This window comes from Giraffa tippelskirchi, chromosome 10 (genome assembly GCF_054371585.1).
Source record: "Giraffa tippelskirchi isolate mGirTip1 chromosome 10, T2T-mGirTip1v1.2.pri, whole genome shotgun sequence".
In the NCBI taxonomy this organism is placed as follows: domain Eukaryota; kingdom Metazoa; phylum Chordata; class Mammalia; order Artiodactyla; family Giraffidae; genus Giraffa; species Giraffa tippelskirchi.
Genome location: NC_137284.1, coordinates 85845440 through 85861680, shown reverse-complemented (window position 1 = coordinate 85861680; position 16241 = coordinate 85845440). Strand labels below are relative to the sequence as shown.

The following is a 16241-nucleotide window of genomic DNA, read 5'->3' as shown; positions in this document are numbered from 1 at the left end:
CCTAACATCTCTTTATAAATAGCATGAGGTCAATACAATAGGAAACATAAGAAAACATGGTCAGTTCTTAAAAATGAAAAGAGAAGGCTAAGCCATGCATAATCCAGCAAAAGGAAATATAGCTGTAATCTTGAAGTATACAATTAAAAATAAATTCTGACAAGAGTTTAAAGAGAAGGTTTATGCAGTGAGCATGATACTAAAAATACTGTTTTATATTTTTAAAGCTCACTAATTGCTATTAAAAGTATTGGTGAAGAAACTTCTAGGAAGTATACAGATATCTCAAAATAAATCTATATTGTGTAGCTATCCTGGTACCAATAAAATTAATATTCAGATTAAATAGTTGATTGTTTTTGCTAGAAAGAAGAGCATCTTTGGTATAATTAAGTTTTGCCATTTAATACCTTTGTGATATTAGGCAAGACATTTAGTTTCTTAGTTGATAAACCATTTTATATTTAATATGGAAATAAAGATAATTTATCCGATTGATGTAAATATTGAATGCAACTGAGAATGGAAAAACATTGCCTGACATAGAAGACATTCAAAAAATATTTCATTTTTATTTTTCAAACTGAAATAATATATCTATTACATTTTTGATTTGTACTAGTTGAATTTTTCCAATCTCAATTAATAAAATTCTTTGTACTATCTAATAAATATTATTTGACAGTTTTGTTTTTGTGTCTCTTTTCCCTAAATGATGGTAAAATATGAAACCATATATAATGTGGAAAGAAAGAAGGCATTTATCACAGCAAGAAAATGCAGCGGTGATTAGCATCTGTATACCATGCCTGAAAAAAATATTTTAAATATTTATTTTATCTATTCATTTACTTTTTTATTAAGGATAGTTTATTGACAGTATTATATTAGTTTTTGTTGTACAACATAGTGATTCAATATGCACAATACAGTGTTATTGACTATAGTCCCTGTGCTGCACATTACACCTCTGTGACATTTATTTTATAACTGTTAGTTTGTACCTCTTAACCCTCTTCACCTGTTTCACCCATTCCCCCATTCCCTCTCTTCAGCAACACCTAGTTTGTTCTTTGTATCTGTGAGTGTTTCTGTTTTGTTTTATTTATTCATTTGTTTTCTTTTTTTAGATCTCACATGTAAGTGAAAGCATACAGTATTTGTCTTTCTCTGTTTGACTTAAAAATATATTTGGAAAGACTAAAATATGAATGTTTGAAATATTATTACTTTCAATGTTTTATACAATTAGAGTCTTCTAAGAATCGGTTTTTTAACTGACAAATAAAACTATGTAACCATGTGATAAACTTGGCACCAATAATAATGGATGAAGTCTGATTTTAGTTGAAAACGTTATAAACTGTGAAATATTCTTTCAAGGCTAATTTTGACTATATAGTCACTATTTGAAAACTCCTAGTTTCCTAACAATAGAGATCTGCCTGCTCTCAAATCAAAGCATGGAATCATTATTCCACCATTCAAACATAAATTGATGAAGGTTCTTTTATTGTTTTTCATTCTGTAATGGATAAGCCATATTCTTATTATCATTATTGATCCTGTGATATACTACATTAGAAGGCTTAAAATCATTGAAATGTAACATCCTCCCCCTATCAATTGTTGCCTAGAATATATGATCAAAGGAATAGGTAATATGCTTAAATCTAATATCATTATACTTATAGTCAATCTTGCTGGCAGTCTTCTGCCAGTCTAATTTAATAACTCAGTAAGAATTATTTTTGTGTTGTTTCTATATTGGTCTAATATGGTTCACACTGACATATCAAGCAACTCTCTCTATACTGTTGCTGTTCCTGGAAGCCTCATATGTAATGCATTAGAAAAATTGAGGGGATAAACAATTTAAAGGCAATACCTGCCTGTGTAAGGAAGCAGCATCTTGTTTTATGCATATGAGAAGCAGCAGCAGGAGCATCTAATCAGATGTCCTTCTTATGTTCCAATTTTGCTTTTCACTATGTTGTGAGAAAGTATAAAACTATGCTTGAGGAGGTAGCTGATAGATAAATTAAATGCTGGGTTGAAATGAGTGAAAGAAATAATACTCGTGCTTTTCACACAGTGGTAATTAAGATAATTAAGACCATTCCCCTAAAAGTATAAGGAAATTGGAGAGCAAAGCTATTAATATTTATAGTTCTAGAGAATAAAAATCCACTCAGGTAAAGCTTCCATTGGGCTTCCCTGATGGCTCAGTGGTAAAGAACCTGCCTGCCAATGCAGGAGATGTGGATTCAATCCCTGGGTTGAGAAGATCTCCTAGAGTAGGAAATGGCAACCTAATGCAGTATTCTTGATTGGGAAATCCCATTGACAGATGAGCCTAGCAGGCTATACAGACCATGGGTTAGTAGTAACTAAACAACAGCAACAAAAGCTTCCATTAGGCCTAAAGCAGCTGAAATAAATTGATTTGATTGTATCCTATGTAGTGAGTACTGTGGGTATGTTAACCTCTCTAGTGTCCTCTTTTTCAATTTAAATATGTCACCTTATAAATAAAAGGATCAGATATGACATTTATGCTTGTTTATTAACTAACTGTACTCTGACTGAAACCTACTCATGCAAATATTTTTTAATAAAACAGAAAAAGAGCCACAGACATAAAGAACTGACTTTTAGACTCAGCGCGAGAAGGAAAGGGTGGGATGATTTGAGAGAATAGCATTGAAACATACATTATTATATGTAAAATAGATGACCAGTGCAAGTTTGATGCATGAAGTAGGGCACCCAAACTGGTGCTCTGGGACAACCCAGAAGGACAGTGTGGGGAGGGAGGTGGCAGGGTGGGGGGATTTCAGGGTGGGGACACACATGTATATCTGTGGCTGACTCATGTTGATGTATGGCAAAAAATCCATCATGATATTGTAAAGTAATTATCCACCGATAAAAATAAAGTAATTAAATTAAAAATTTTATTAGCTTTTGTCATGTGCTGTATGCTGTGCTAAGTCGCTTCAGTCATGTCTGACTCTTTGCGACCCCATGGACTATAGCCTGCGAGGCTCCTCTGTTCATGGTATTCTTTAGCCAACAATACTGGAGTGGGTTTCCATGCCCTCCTTCAGAGGATCTTCCCGACTCAGAGATTGAACCCACGTCTCTTGCATCTCCTGCATTGGCAGGCAGGTTCTTTACCACTAGCACCACCTGGAAGCTTTTGTCATAGTTGTGAAATAAAAACGAAGATATTTGAAACTTGCTAGATAAGTGATTGGGAGATTCGTGAGAGTAGAGGGGATAGGTTGGTATTTTGGAGAGGAGAGTAGCCTGAAGTTGGTAGTATCATTAGTTGAATACAAAATAAGTCTAAAAGGCTGCTTGAATATGAATAAGGTGTTTTGTTTTTTTTTTTTAATATTATTTGGTACCCAGGAAGTACCAAGCTTCTCTTCTAAGTGATTATTTCTTTTTCCTTTTTATCTGGCAGCTATTGTTGTTCTTTAAGGGTAGGAGAACATCTATATCAGATTCTCCAGAGTTAGGTTATTTTCCTTTCTTATTGCAAGCCTGCCACATGATCGCTTCCTTGAGAATGTCCACTATTTCATTTTTTCTTAGAACTTTTCTGAATATTAATCAAAACTTCTTCATCTATTTACTTCCAAAAAATTGTACAAGTACTGCAATGAATATGATATTGTTTTTCTACCCTAGCATTTAATAATTTGTGTTTATGGTTCAACATTTCTTATCTCTATCTTTTCATTCTCTGGTTTTGAAACTGGGATGCAATCTCTTTAAAAAAAATAGGGATATTATTACATCAGCAAAAATATTGACATTTTCATTGTGAATCACGATGCCTCTAGGAATCAGCCAGATGCTGATTGTAGTGATTTCAGAGTTGCACCATATGTAAAGAAGCAAAGCAAGTGCCAGATGATTCATAATCATGCAGAAATATTCAGGTAATAATTGCTATATCAGCTAGGACAGAAATAGTTCCAATAGAATCTAATTATTTATCTATCTATCATCATCTATCCACCTCAGAATGAAAGAAAGATTTATTATAAGGAACTGGCTTATGTGATTGGGACAGGGGTAGGGGGATTGACTAAGCACATTCAAAATCAGAGTAGGTTGTCAGGAAGGGCAGGCTAGAATTCTTTGGCAGGAGCTGATGCTGTTGTCCATAGATAGAGTTTCCTTTTCAAAGAAACCTCAATTCTGCTCTTATATTCTATCAACTTATATTCTATCAAGACCAAGCACTCCTAGATAATCCAAAATGATCTCCTTTAAGGTCAACTGATTTTTAATGGTAATGATATCTAGAAAATGCCTTTACAGCAACACCTAGAATAGTGTTTGATTGAATAACTGGGCAGTCATAGGCTTTCCAGGTTGAAAGATTAAAGTAGCCATCAAAGTTGCCAAATTTGCTTTTTTAAAGAAAAACCTAAAATCCTGACTTTTAAAAGTGTCAAATAATCTGATTTTTAAATGAAACAAAATGTTTTCATTTCAAGTTAGATGACTAACTCTGTTTATTTGCTCAGGACTATGATTTTTACTGGGACATTAAGACTTGCAGTGCTAAACCCGAGATCATCCGAACTGAGCAAACTAAGATGGTTGGTCACCTACTTTCAAACAAACAAAATTTATATATTTTGAGACTGTCTCTTTGAATTTAAGGCCATCCTAAATTCCCAGAAGATAAAGAGGTGCCAATGCAACTAAATAACCCTGAGCAGATGTTATCAATCTGTTATCTGTCCCAGCCCATCTTGGGAACACAAGGTGTTTGCATCAGTAGCATTTTCACTGGACCAAGATTGTATCAGTCAAGGCAAGGGATGAGAGTTTAGGGAGTGTAAGTCCCTAGCGGAATATTTATTAGAAATTCCATGGAGGTACATTTAAGGAAAAATTTTCACTTGATTGTGATATGTATTTCTGTTTCAGTGGGGCAAAGTGAAGTACTATACTATGGAAATACATGGTCTTACAAAGTTGTTAAGGCCATCACTAAAGAAAGGTAAATCTAGCATGAGAACTGAAGAGTGAGGATAGAGTTCTACATGTGAAAACTTAGAGGGAAAATGGAAATTAGAGGGCCTATGACATACTTGGATAATATATGTCTCAACAATGTTTGCATGTTCTGAATATAATGTGAATTTTCTTGGTTTGTTATCAAAACATCTTTGGATGTAGGCTGATTAGATAATAATCAAGCTCAGTTAAATAGTATAAATTTTATAGGGTATTAAAAATATATGTTCCAAATACAAAATCCCTTGGTGAGCTCAGTATGTTCAACTTGAGGCTGACTTCCACGTAAGAAAGCTTGAAGATTTAACCCAAACACATTCTTCAGTAAACGGCTACCTTATTTCTGTAAGTAGATGCACTACCACCTGTATGGACCTGGTAGAAGCATTCAAAATTCGTTAGATGCACTTTGATTTTTAAAATAATAAGTAGTCCTAATTTGGGAATTATTTTTTGATTATTAGATATATATTTTGAACTTGGCTGTGTTGATCCTCTTTAAAACAAAAATTTGAGCCTCATTTCAACATAATTTTTTGTCCTTGTCTTGTGTATTATTAAATTAATCCACAGAATAAATATCCTAAGAAATATCTAGAACTTTAATTGCTTCTTTTGTCAATAAGCATCACTATGTTATCTGGTTATTCTGTGAAGTCTGCACAGTCTTGACTTATTTACTTTAGAATGGGTTTCTATGTTCTGGAAAAGGCTCTCTTTTATTTATAAAACTTACTTGGAAAATAAAATGTGACGAAAATATAGCTGTAAGATAGCCCCAAATGTGCTACTTTAAATGCTTAACTAAACTCAAATTAATAGTTGTTATGCTTAGGACTATGTGAACTTTTAATTGTTTCAGCAAAATAAAAAAAAAAAAAATGTCAAAAATTACAAAATAAAACCTATGCCAAAGACATGAATGCAAAACTGACAGAAGAAAGGGAATCCATAATCAAGTTTTTGGGTATTGGAAATGACAGTTTGGGAATTGAAAGTGAATTTTGTTCCAGTGTTCTTTATGCTGCCTTGCATATGAATGATTCCATTATTTTTGAATTTGCAATTGAATTAACTGTGGATTGATGATCATATTGAAGATAATTTTAACTTTTTAATGGTATTTCTCTAGACATATCTATTTGCTGTAGCTACTTAAGACCAGAAAGAAATTCAATATCTTTTCTGATATAGGCTTTGTATAGTATAATGAGCTCATTTTATAATCCATGCCAAAACATTATTCAGTATCACAGTAGACTCTCAAGGGGTAGTAAGAGTACAGCATGAAGCCATGCATAAAGCATGCTTTTTTAAGAATTATTTTTCTTTAGTGTTATAATCAAGACATATGGGATACATTTAGATCTAGTTTGCTTTTAGTAAAACTTGTCTAATTTTGACAATTGTTTAAAGCAGGCACCATTATAATTAAAAGCTGTTTATTATTCCAAGTTGTAATGAACAATTGATGCAAATAATTGTCCCTGTTTCTAGTAACTAGAAGTTGTATATCATCACAAATTAAAGAATCTTAATTTTAGAGTTGTATTCTATTACTAGAATACCTTCTTTTCAGCAAGTTAAAATCTTTAGATGAATATATTATTAATGGCTTTAGAAGCCAAATCACACATGGAGTATTGTGTTTTATAAAGTGAATTCATCAAAATACAGATGAATTGGTTAATTAATTAGTACTAAACAATTATTTAACCTTAATAAAGTCCTTGGCAGCTGTGGGATTTGAACCCATGCCCTCGAAGGGACTAGAGTCTTAATCCAGTGCCTTAGACTGCTTGGCCATACTACCTGCTCAAAACAGCAGAATAATCTCTGTTCGTTTCCAACACAAACCATTCAATATCACAGTAATCCAAGTCTATGCCCCAACCACTAATGCCGAAGAAACTGAAGCTGAATGGTTCTGTGAGGACCTATAACCCTTCTAAAACTAACACCAAAAAAATATGTCCTTTTCATCATAGGTGACTGGAATGCAAAAGTAAGAAGTCAAGAGATACCTAGAGTAACAGGAAAGTTTGGCCTTGGAGTATAAAATGAAGCAGGGCAAAGGCTAACAGAGTTTTGCCAAGAGAACACACTGGTCATAACCATCACCCACTTCCAACAACACAAGAGATGACTCGACTCTACACATGGACATCACCAGATGGTCAGTACCGAAATCAAATTGATTAATAATAAAAATACTTGAAAGTAGCATTATATATATATAATGCATACTGTGAATTATAGGTTATATCTAGTCTATTAGAAAGAGGTAAATCACTAGCCTACATGAGGATGCATCTACTCATACTATATACTTTGTCAGTCTAGAAAATCATCTTTAATATGCTCCGACTGTAAGGAGCTCTACCTTAAAAGTTATAGCAACGCTTTAAATATGTTCAGATTTTTTTAGTGTAAAGTTTGTTTTGAAATAATGTGCAATAATGTATTAGACTCTTTGGCATAAAAATTATTGTTTATATAATGGATATATTTTGTTTATATAAAGACTCCAAATGAATTTAATTTTAAATTGCATTGTGAGGTGTTGTTTTTTTTTTTTTTTGGTATATGCAATTAGGAAGACAACACAAAGTATGATGAGAAAAAAGAGCTGAAATATCTTAAAGCATTGTAATTTCTCATTACTCCATTTTTTGAAAGTTTTCATCATTCTCTGACTGGTAAATCCTTTTATATTTCTAGAGTAGGATGAAAGCTCTAAAAACTGCAATATTAAATATAAAGAGTCATTCTGAAGTAATCAATCCTTTAGAAAAGATTTAAAGTTTTAAATTAGGAGTTAGTGACTAAAGATTTTTTAAAATACTATAAATGTTGACTATCTTTTCTAGCTGTTCATGTTAAGATTTATACATTTAAGCTATTTGAATTTTAATGTTTAATTTTACTTGGAAATTTTTTGCATCCTGATATAAGTCAAGCACTGTTTTAGGTTGTACTGTGGGTATTTATGATGACATGATGCTAGCAAAAATTATATTATTTAAATGTTCATGAGGAAAATAATTTTTATTATTCAAAGTGACAATATTATATCTTAATAATATTATTGTTAGAAATATTATATAAATATTAAATTTAATAGTTCAGAAACTTTTCTTTTTACATTTAACAATAATCCATATGTCAAAGAAAGTGGCACCATATTGCATATTCTGAGTTTTTCTATGCATTAAACAAAATGCTAAAACCAGAATTATGATTAATATTTCCTGTAAATGAGAAAAATTGTCCACATTCTCAAGGTTTTTTTTAGAGCCAAGGTTTATAGTAACTTGAGAGGAAGGTACAGACCTTTCCCATATATTCACTATTTACATACATGCCCAGCTTTCCCCATTAACAACATCACTCACCAGAGTGGTGCATTTGTTACAAGTGATTACCTGTATTGAAATACCTTAATCATCCAAAGCCCATATTTACATTAGATTTCTTGGTGTTGAACATTCTGTGAGTTTGGACAAATATATATATAAAGACATGGAACCATTCTTAAAGTATTTTCACTGCCCTAAAATTGTGCTCTTTGTCTTTATCCCACCAAATTCTGGCAATTATTGATCATTTTACTGTCTCCCAAGATTTTGTCTTTTTCAAAATATCATTTAGTAGTTGAAATCACATAGTATGTAGTCTTTCCAGATTACTTCTTTCACTTTTTAATATGCATTTGAGTTTCCTACATTTCTTATTGGGCTTCCCTGGTGGCTCAGACAGTAAAGTGTCTGCCTGCAATGTGGGAGACATGGGTTCGACCCCTGGGTCGGGAAGATCCCCTGGAGAAGAAAATGGCAACCCACTCCAGTTCTTTTGCCTGGAAAATCCCATGGACAGAGGATATATCTTATCATGTCTTGAATATTCATTTATTTTGGCATTGAGGAATATTCCATTGTCTGGATGTACCCACCTTTTATTTATCCATTCACCTATTGAAGGACATCTTTGTGGCCTCCAGTTTTCGGCAATGATGAATAAAGCTGCCATAAACATCCATGTACAGATATTTGTGTGTATATAAATTTTCAACTCTTTTGGATAAATACCAAACCCAAGAAGTTGGTATAGGAACAATATTATTAACTAAACTAAAAAATAAAATACCTTAAGTATATAGCTCAATGGATTTTCACAAACTGAATATACTGGGTAATTTCATTCATACAAAGATCAAAAACAGGCAAAGTGAATCTATGTGGTTGGAAGTTAGGATGCTTATGGAGGGTAGGTGAGATGACTGGAGAGGGCGTGAAGACAGGCTTTTGGGGTACTGATCATGTTCTAAAAAATTTGTTTTAATATCTTGCAAGGCAGTTTTTACTTCTGCTGAGAATCTCTGCTCAAGGGAGGCATGATGCCACATATTCACCTGTTTCTCCAATCTTGGAGCAGTGGTTTGTCCTGTGTCTTCACCTCTCTTATGAATCCAAGAAAAGTTGGTTCTGTTCAGCTTTGTTCTTATTGTTAGGACAGAATGGTGACTTCTAAATCCCTTACTCATGAAGCCAAAAAACAAAATCCATTTAGAGACTTTTTACAAATCCTTATTTGTGTTATTTATATATAGTCAGCACCCAATATAGAACACTTTAAATATAAAATTATGTTACATTTTTATTTAGTTATGAAATACATTTGAAAGTGTAAATGGAATGGAATTCTACATTATTTATTTAAAGATCAAATATTCTTGAAAGGAATTTGGATAAATCAAATTCTCTGATTAGTGTCCAAAACAAAATCACAGCTATGTAATTTCCAAACATATATATCTTTCTTCTTAGCTATATTTGGCACAGAAAGATTATATATGTGAGCAAATAATACAGTAAACAAGTAAGAGAAAGACATAAGCAAGCAAAATAAGCAATTAGTGCTACTTCTGAATTCAGATTCTAGAAGCTAAATGTTGTTCTATATCTGTTTTTATCTCTTATTTTTATAACCAATTATCAAAAAAATGTAACTTGTCAAACTAATAGGGACGAAAAAATGCTACTTACAGTGATGACTAGTTCTAAAAGAATAAAAACTGCTTTACCAAGATTGTACATAGACTGGATCAACATCACAGATCATTCTAAGTATATATAAAAATTCTGCAAAAAAAATAATCTTAGTTCAGTAAAAGGCAAAAAGAGAGGCATTGGCATAGAATATGATGTTTTCCTTTTATGACGAGTAAATTGTTCATGTCATACCCTTCATCTAACTCTCATATTAGCCTTCTATTTCTAGAGTGCTGATTTTGTAATCACTCTGTACTCTTCTTTTTTAAAATTTATTGGTATATGAATTAAATATAAAATGTGCTCATAGGATGAGGTGAGTTATGAATAATTTTCACAGTCTGCTAGTTTTTGTTTTCCTAAAACTTATTTTTTTATTGTTTGAAGAATTTGGTTCAAATACTGTTTGGAAATATAATATTAAATTGACCTCAGGCATTTCATGTGCAACTTTTGAACAGTCACTTCTTGTTTTTACATTTAAGATGGAAGATACTGTACTTAGTAGGTACTGTACTAAACTGTACATCTTAGTAGGCTTATGGAAATCATTAAAGAAAAACTGACATTTCAGGATAGAGGAGATACCTGAAAAACTGATATTTTCAGATAGTCAGAAAAAGAGTGGGATTTAATTAGAGAGGTTGGCTTATATGGGTTTTAAGAATAGTTAAAGTAATAAAAGTGCAGTGGGAAATATGTGCAATTCTCTTTTGATTGCTTATGAGACTAATTCATGGGTTGAGAGTAAGGAGAAGGGAAGGATTACCAGGTATTAGAGAGGGAAGGAGAAGCTATGAAATTAAATCATAGAGAGTCAGAGAGCAAACTGACTAAGGAAATTTAGTTGGATTACTTGTAGCAATAAGAGCAAAATTGATGTCAGGTAATCATGACTTTAAAGTCAGTATAATGGTATAAAGTGTTTGGCAAGGGAGTTGAGGAGGCGTTTGAGGATGTTATTACAAAAAGGGGCCATGGAACCAAGGACGTGTCTGGAGGCTTTAGGAGCAAAACAGATGTGAGAAACAGTGAAAACTGTGTAGGTCCTGGAAAAGTGAAGACTGCGTTTAGCAAAATCTATCTTGTAACAATGGAAGTAGATGCCTGAACAGAGGTTGGGGATGACATCATTGGTAAGGAGGAGATAAGGAAATAGTGATGTGAGATTGGAAGCATCATTTCCAAGCATACTGAAATCACCAAGAACATTTACAGTACTGATTAAGAGAGAGGAAATAATTGTTTTTTACAAATCTGTGGGTGTTGGTGACTTTCTAGGAGAATGACACTCACTGAGGGTCACTGTTTTAATCAGCCTCTGATGGCAGAATTGAGTTTGATAGAAGGTGGGTGACACTGAAAGCATAAGGATCTAAATAGAATCACCCAAATTATGATGAATTATTAACATAGGTAAAATATTGCCTAATAGATTGGTCTGCATTCAGTTTTGCTCTTTAATTTTAGTTCCTAAAAGTTGATAAAAATTGCTCATTAATTCAGATATGTAATTCTTTATATGTTTCTGATAAAACAGAGGAAAAACTTTTAAACATTTTCAAATAACCAAAAGCAAGGTCAATTTTCATTTACTATTAATTGCAGAATTCATAACCAGACTACAGACTGTAAGTATGCAGATGAGCCTCACAATGGCCAAACATTGTGCTGTCACTATGCAGCTTCTCTGGTGTTTTAGCCTTCAGGCTGAATGAGTGCATGCTCGGTTCCTTAGTTCCTCGGTCCCTTAGTCCATAGGGTCTTTGCAACCCTATGGACTGTAGCCTACCAGGCTCCACTGTCCATGAAATTTTCTAGGCAAGAATCCTGGGGTGGGTTGCCATTTCCTCCTCCAGGGGATCTTCCCAACCCAGGGATCAAACCTGAGTCCCCTGTGTTGGCAGGCAGGTTCTTTACCACTGCACCAGGTGGGAAGCTTAGTCTGGGTACAGGGACTAAAAACTCATTTAGTGGAGCTCTAAAAAACTTTCATTTTGTGAATATGAAGAAGGTAATGAAAGAAAATCTGAAATAAAACTGACTCTAACGGAAATTGAATTGTCGTAGAGCAGTTTTCTTTCTCACTCACTTCTCTCTTCTAGCATTCATTTCTCTCTAATCTCAAACTGTTCTTTCATACCTTTTCTTACTTTATTGTCTTTTTTGCAGACCAGTTCATTATTGCTGCATGAGTGCATTAATGAGTGCATGCTCGGTTCCTCAAAAGTGGCAGTCCTCAGCCTTGATTCTCCTCACAGTAAACTCATTCCAGTTAAAAATTTAGCATAAGCCCCAGTTTGTTTTAAGGAAAATGAAAATTAACATGTAATGGTGCTTCTGTCCCTATGGAATAGCATTCTAGGATCAGAAAAATCATATTGATGTAATGTGACATAACTTCTTGTTTTTATGCCCTTACCTTGACTAAAAGCATAAACAAATACATTTATTAAACCTTGTTCATTGATCTCTAGGGGCTTCCTAGGTAGCTCAAATGGTAAAGAATCTGCCTACAATGCGGGAGACCCAGGTTCGATCCCTGTGTCAGGAAGATCCCTTGGAGAAGGGCATGGCAAAACACCCCAGTATTCTTGCCTGAAGAATTCCATGGGCAGAGGAGCCTGGTGAGCTAGAGTTCACAGGGTCTCAAAGAGTCAGACATGACTGAGCGACTAACACACATTGACTTCTAAGGTCATGAGCAATTTCTCAAGTAGAGTTCCATTGAGAGAATCTTCTTCAGAGTGCATTTTCATCTATTAATTATATACATTTTTAAAAGATAACCATGAGTTGAACCAAATGATAGTAGAATAACATTCCCCAAACAATTTTACACTACACTTTAAGGGCAAAAACAAAGTCATGACTTCTTTTTCTGAAGTAGAAAAGGAAGTTAAATTTTCTTTCATTTCAAGGTACTGAGACAAGGCCATCATTTGAGAATATAATGTGAATTAGTATAATTGTTCTTAAATGATAAATGAAGTAATGTCTAGTAGCACATGTTAGTAATCTCTTCAGAAAGGTGAAAGGGATCTTAGTTAAAAGATTGGACATGGAGGCTGATGTCACTTCAAACAGCAAAAAATTTGAAAGAAGGTTTATTAGTCACATAAGGGACTTCTGGAGAGAGAAAGGTATGTGTAAGGCAGGGTGGAAAGGCATATGCAAAGAGCAGAGAAAGAGTTGGCCCTCATGGGAGCTAATGAATGTGGCTGGACAATGGTTCCATCCAAGGCAAGGGCTGGAGAATTCAAACTTGCCACCAGTGACTAGTTTTGTATATATAAAGAAAGTATAAAAAAAATTCTGTGTGTGTATTAGCAGAGAAAGGAAGGGTGCAAGTTTAAATGTTTTTGTCAATAAGTAAATAGTTGAACATCAAAAATGGAGTTAGGCTCTTACACCAAGTTAGGAAAAGTATTGATACCTTGTGTGTGTGTGTATTTGTGATTTTGCGACACTCCTTGTTGCTCATAAAATGACATGTTTAATATCTAGCAAATTTTCAGAATACTGGTACAATAGGATTTAAGAACTTAAAGAAGACTTTGAAATCATCTGGTTCAATTCTTCCATTTTATAAAGGGTACTAAAGTTTCTGAGTTTCAGGGACTTATTAAAGATAACCCAGCTTGAAAGTGTCCAGAGGTCCAGGTCAGTCCCTGGGCTACTAATTTCAAAACCAGTACTCTTTCTAGTTTCATGTAATTACTGCTTGCAAAGAAACTAACTTGGTAAATTCAGATGTATATGAAAAAATTCTTAATTAAATATTTCTGATAAAACATTTGAACAATATGAAGTTTCTAATTCCAATATACCATGAAACCATTTAAATTTGACTTATTTTATATACATCCACTGTACTACTTCCTGGTGTATATGAGAAGTTTCATTAAAAAACTATATAAGGGAATTAAGCATGAACTCTGAATATATATGTAATAATTAGACTTGACTCTGCAGAATTGTCAGTGTTTTCCTTTGTCTGATTCAGGGTGATAGGATGCTATATCCATAGAGCCCCCAGGAAGCCTCTCAAGATCTGTGATGTAAAGGCATATGTCCCTGGATTGTGGTCTAAAATAATCACTCCTGGGAAATGTTCCAGGAACCACATGCTCTTGGGTAACTGAAGAAGCTCCCTTTATATTTAGAGGTCTTTGCTGTTCTTCATCACACTGAGGGGTTTGTTTTAGACAACTTGAGAGCAGGTGAAAATTATAGAGATTCCAAATTATTAAATAATTATGTATTATTTATATAAATGCAGCTTATGGTTAGAAACTAAACTTTTATTATTAATTTTATGATTAAAATATTTGGCAAACATTTAAAATTGCATTTTAAATCTCTGTTGCATTTTAAATCTACTCAGCACCTAGATCTTGGTTTATAAAACCATTCTTCAATGAAAAGAAGCAGGGCTCATTGTAGAAATAACTGAGTCTAGGATGGGGGACAGGATCATTTTGTGTGCCAAAAACTAAGGAATTGATATAAATGTTAAAGCCTGCAATGGCGGAGTCTATCAAAGGGCTATAAGGGGCATCCAAAACAGTTGTCAATGACCAAAGCTGGAAGAATTTGAGCAAGAAAGTAAGTAAAGTGGTATTGGATTATAACCCAAAGTATAAAATAAATATCCATAAATTTATACTGATGTAAACTAATTAATCAGCTAGCCAGTGAATAATGTAGGAGAGATAAATCTCCCACTCAAAGTAATTCCAAATAATTTATATAGCTATTCAATTCTTCAGTCTTAAAGATGGGTAGCATAATTCTCCTTTCCTAAAGTTTTAACTTCATTTAGATTTTCTTCCAAAGTGTACAGTATGAAAAGTGAGAAAACAAAAGAATAACTTGATATGGAAAAACCAGGCAAACTACATCAAAATAACTAATCAAAGTTAACAAGTGATAAGTGATAACTCATGCTGATACTATACCCTTGCTATGATGTGATGAAAATGACAGTTGGCCTCTGTCGTCTTCCTCCTTAAAACAAATTACCCTTGTGTACTCATGTCCCAAGTTGAGGGGCATAATACAAAAAAAAAAAAAAAAATCTGACCAGAAATCCTTAAAACTCTCAAGGTTATCAAAAAATAAAAAAAATCTGAGAAAATGTCACAGTCTAGAGAAGTCTAAGGAGACATGATCTTTAAATGTAATCTAGTGTCCTGGATAGAATTCTGGAATCAATAAGAACAGTAGGGGAAAACTGAAGAAATCTGAGTGAAGTATGGACTTCAGTTAATAACAGTGATTCAATATTGGTTAATTAATTGTACCACACTAGTGTAAGATATTTGGATGTGGGGTAGATGGGAACTCTCTATAGTATCTTCACCTTAATTTTGTAAACCTAAAATGATTCTAATATAAAAAGCTCATTAAAAATACTTCTGAGTGAATGATACACATACATTTAAATATGTTTCCATAATATATGCTATTATGAAGTTTGGATATAAATATATATTTATTCTCTTTTAAGAAAAAAATAAGAAATTCTAAATACCTCTATTTATACGTAGATTTTTTCTTATTGATCTCACTATGATTACCTGGTTTAAAAATAGCTGGCTCTGTACTTTTTTTTCTGAACAAATTTTACAATTAAACTTTTTAAATTATAAAAACAAATTTATAAATTAAAGTATTTACAATTAAATACAGTTAAATGAATTGGCTTTTTCAACAGTGAACAGATGTATGGTATCTGATAACTCCTTAGATTTTTGACAGTACTTTGAGTACAATCTGGGAATCTTTGTAGTAGTATGATTATTAATTCTTGTAATGAATAATTCTAAAGTATTCATTGTTCATTAGAAAGGTATTTCTTAATATCAGAGAACCAGGCACAGGGTATTTTTAACTGGTTTTTATTGTTGTTTTCTTCCAAATGTTACAGAATTTGGAGTCTTTTTCAAATGTAAAACAGGTTTATAATTTGGAGAAAACTCTTAGCACTTAATTTATGCAATATGTGTGTCTTGTATGTAGATGAATATATGTGTATCATATGTGTATTTATAAGTCTGAATATCCTGTTCTTTCCAGGAAAATAGTTATACAGATTTAACTGATAGAAACCTTAAACTGCAGTTTGTTTATTTATTCAGA

At 33.0% G+C, this 16241-nt stretch overlaps 1 long non-coding RNA gene across 1 annotated transcript in view; it reads left to right on the top strand.

Moving 5' to 3' along the window:
• LOC145524088 (uncharacterized) overlaps nt 1-16241 on the top strand; it is a 410741-nt gene that overhangs the window by 212028 nt on the left and 182472 nt on the right. The window contains exon 2 of the long non-coding RNA XR_014067151.1: nt 7035-7222. This is a non-coding gene — a long non-coding RNA (uncharacterized LOC145524088). The remainder of the gene's footprint in view (nt 1-7034; nt 7223-16241) is intronic.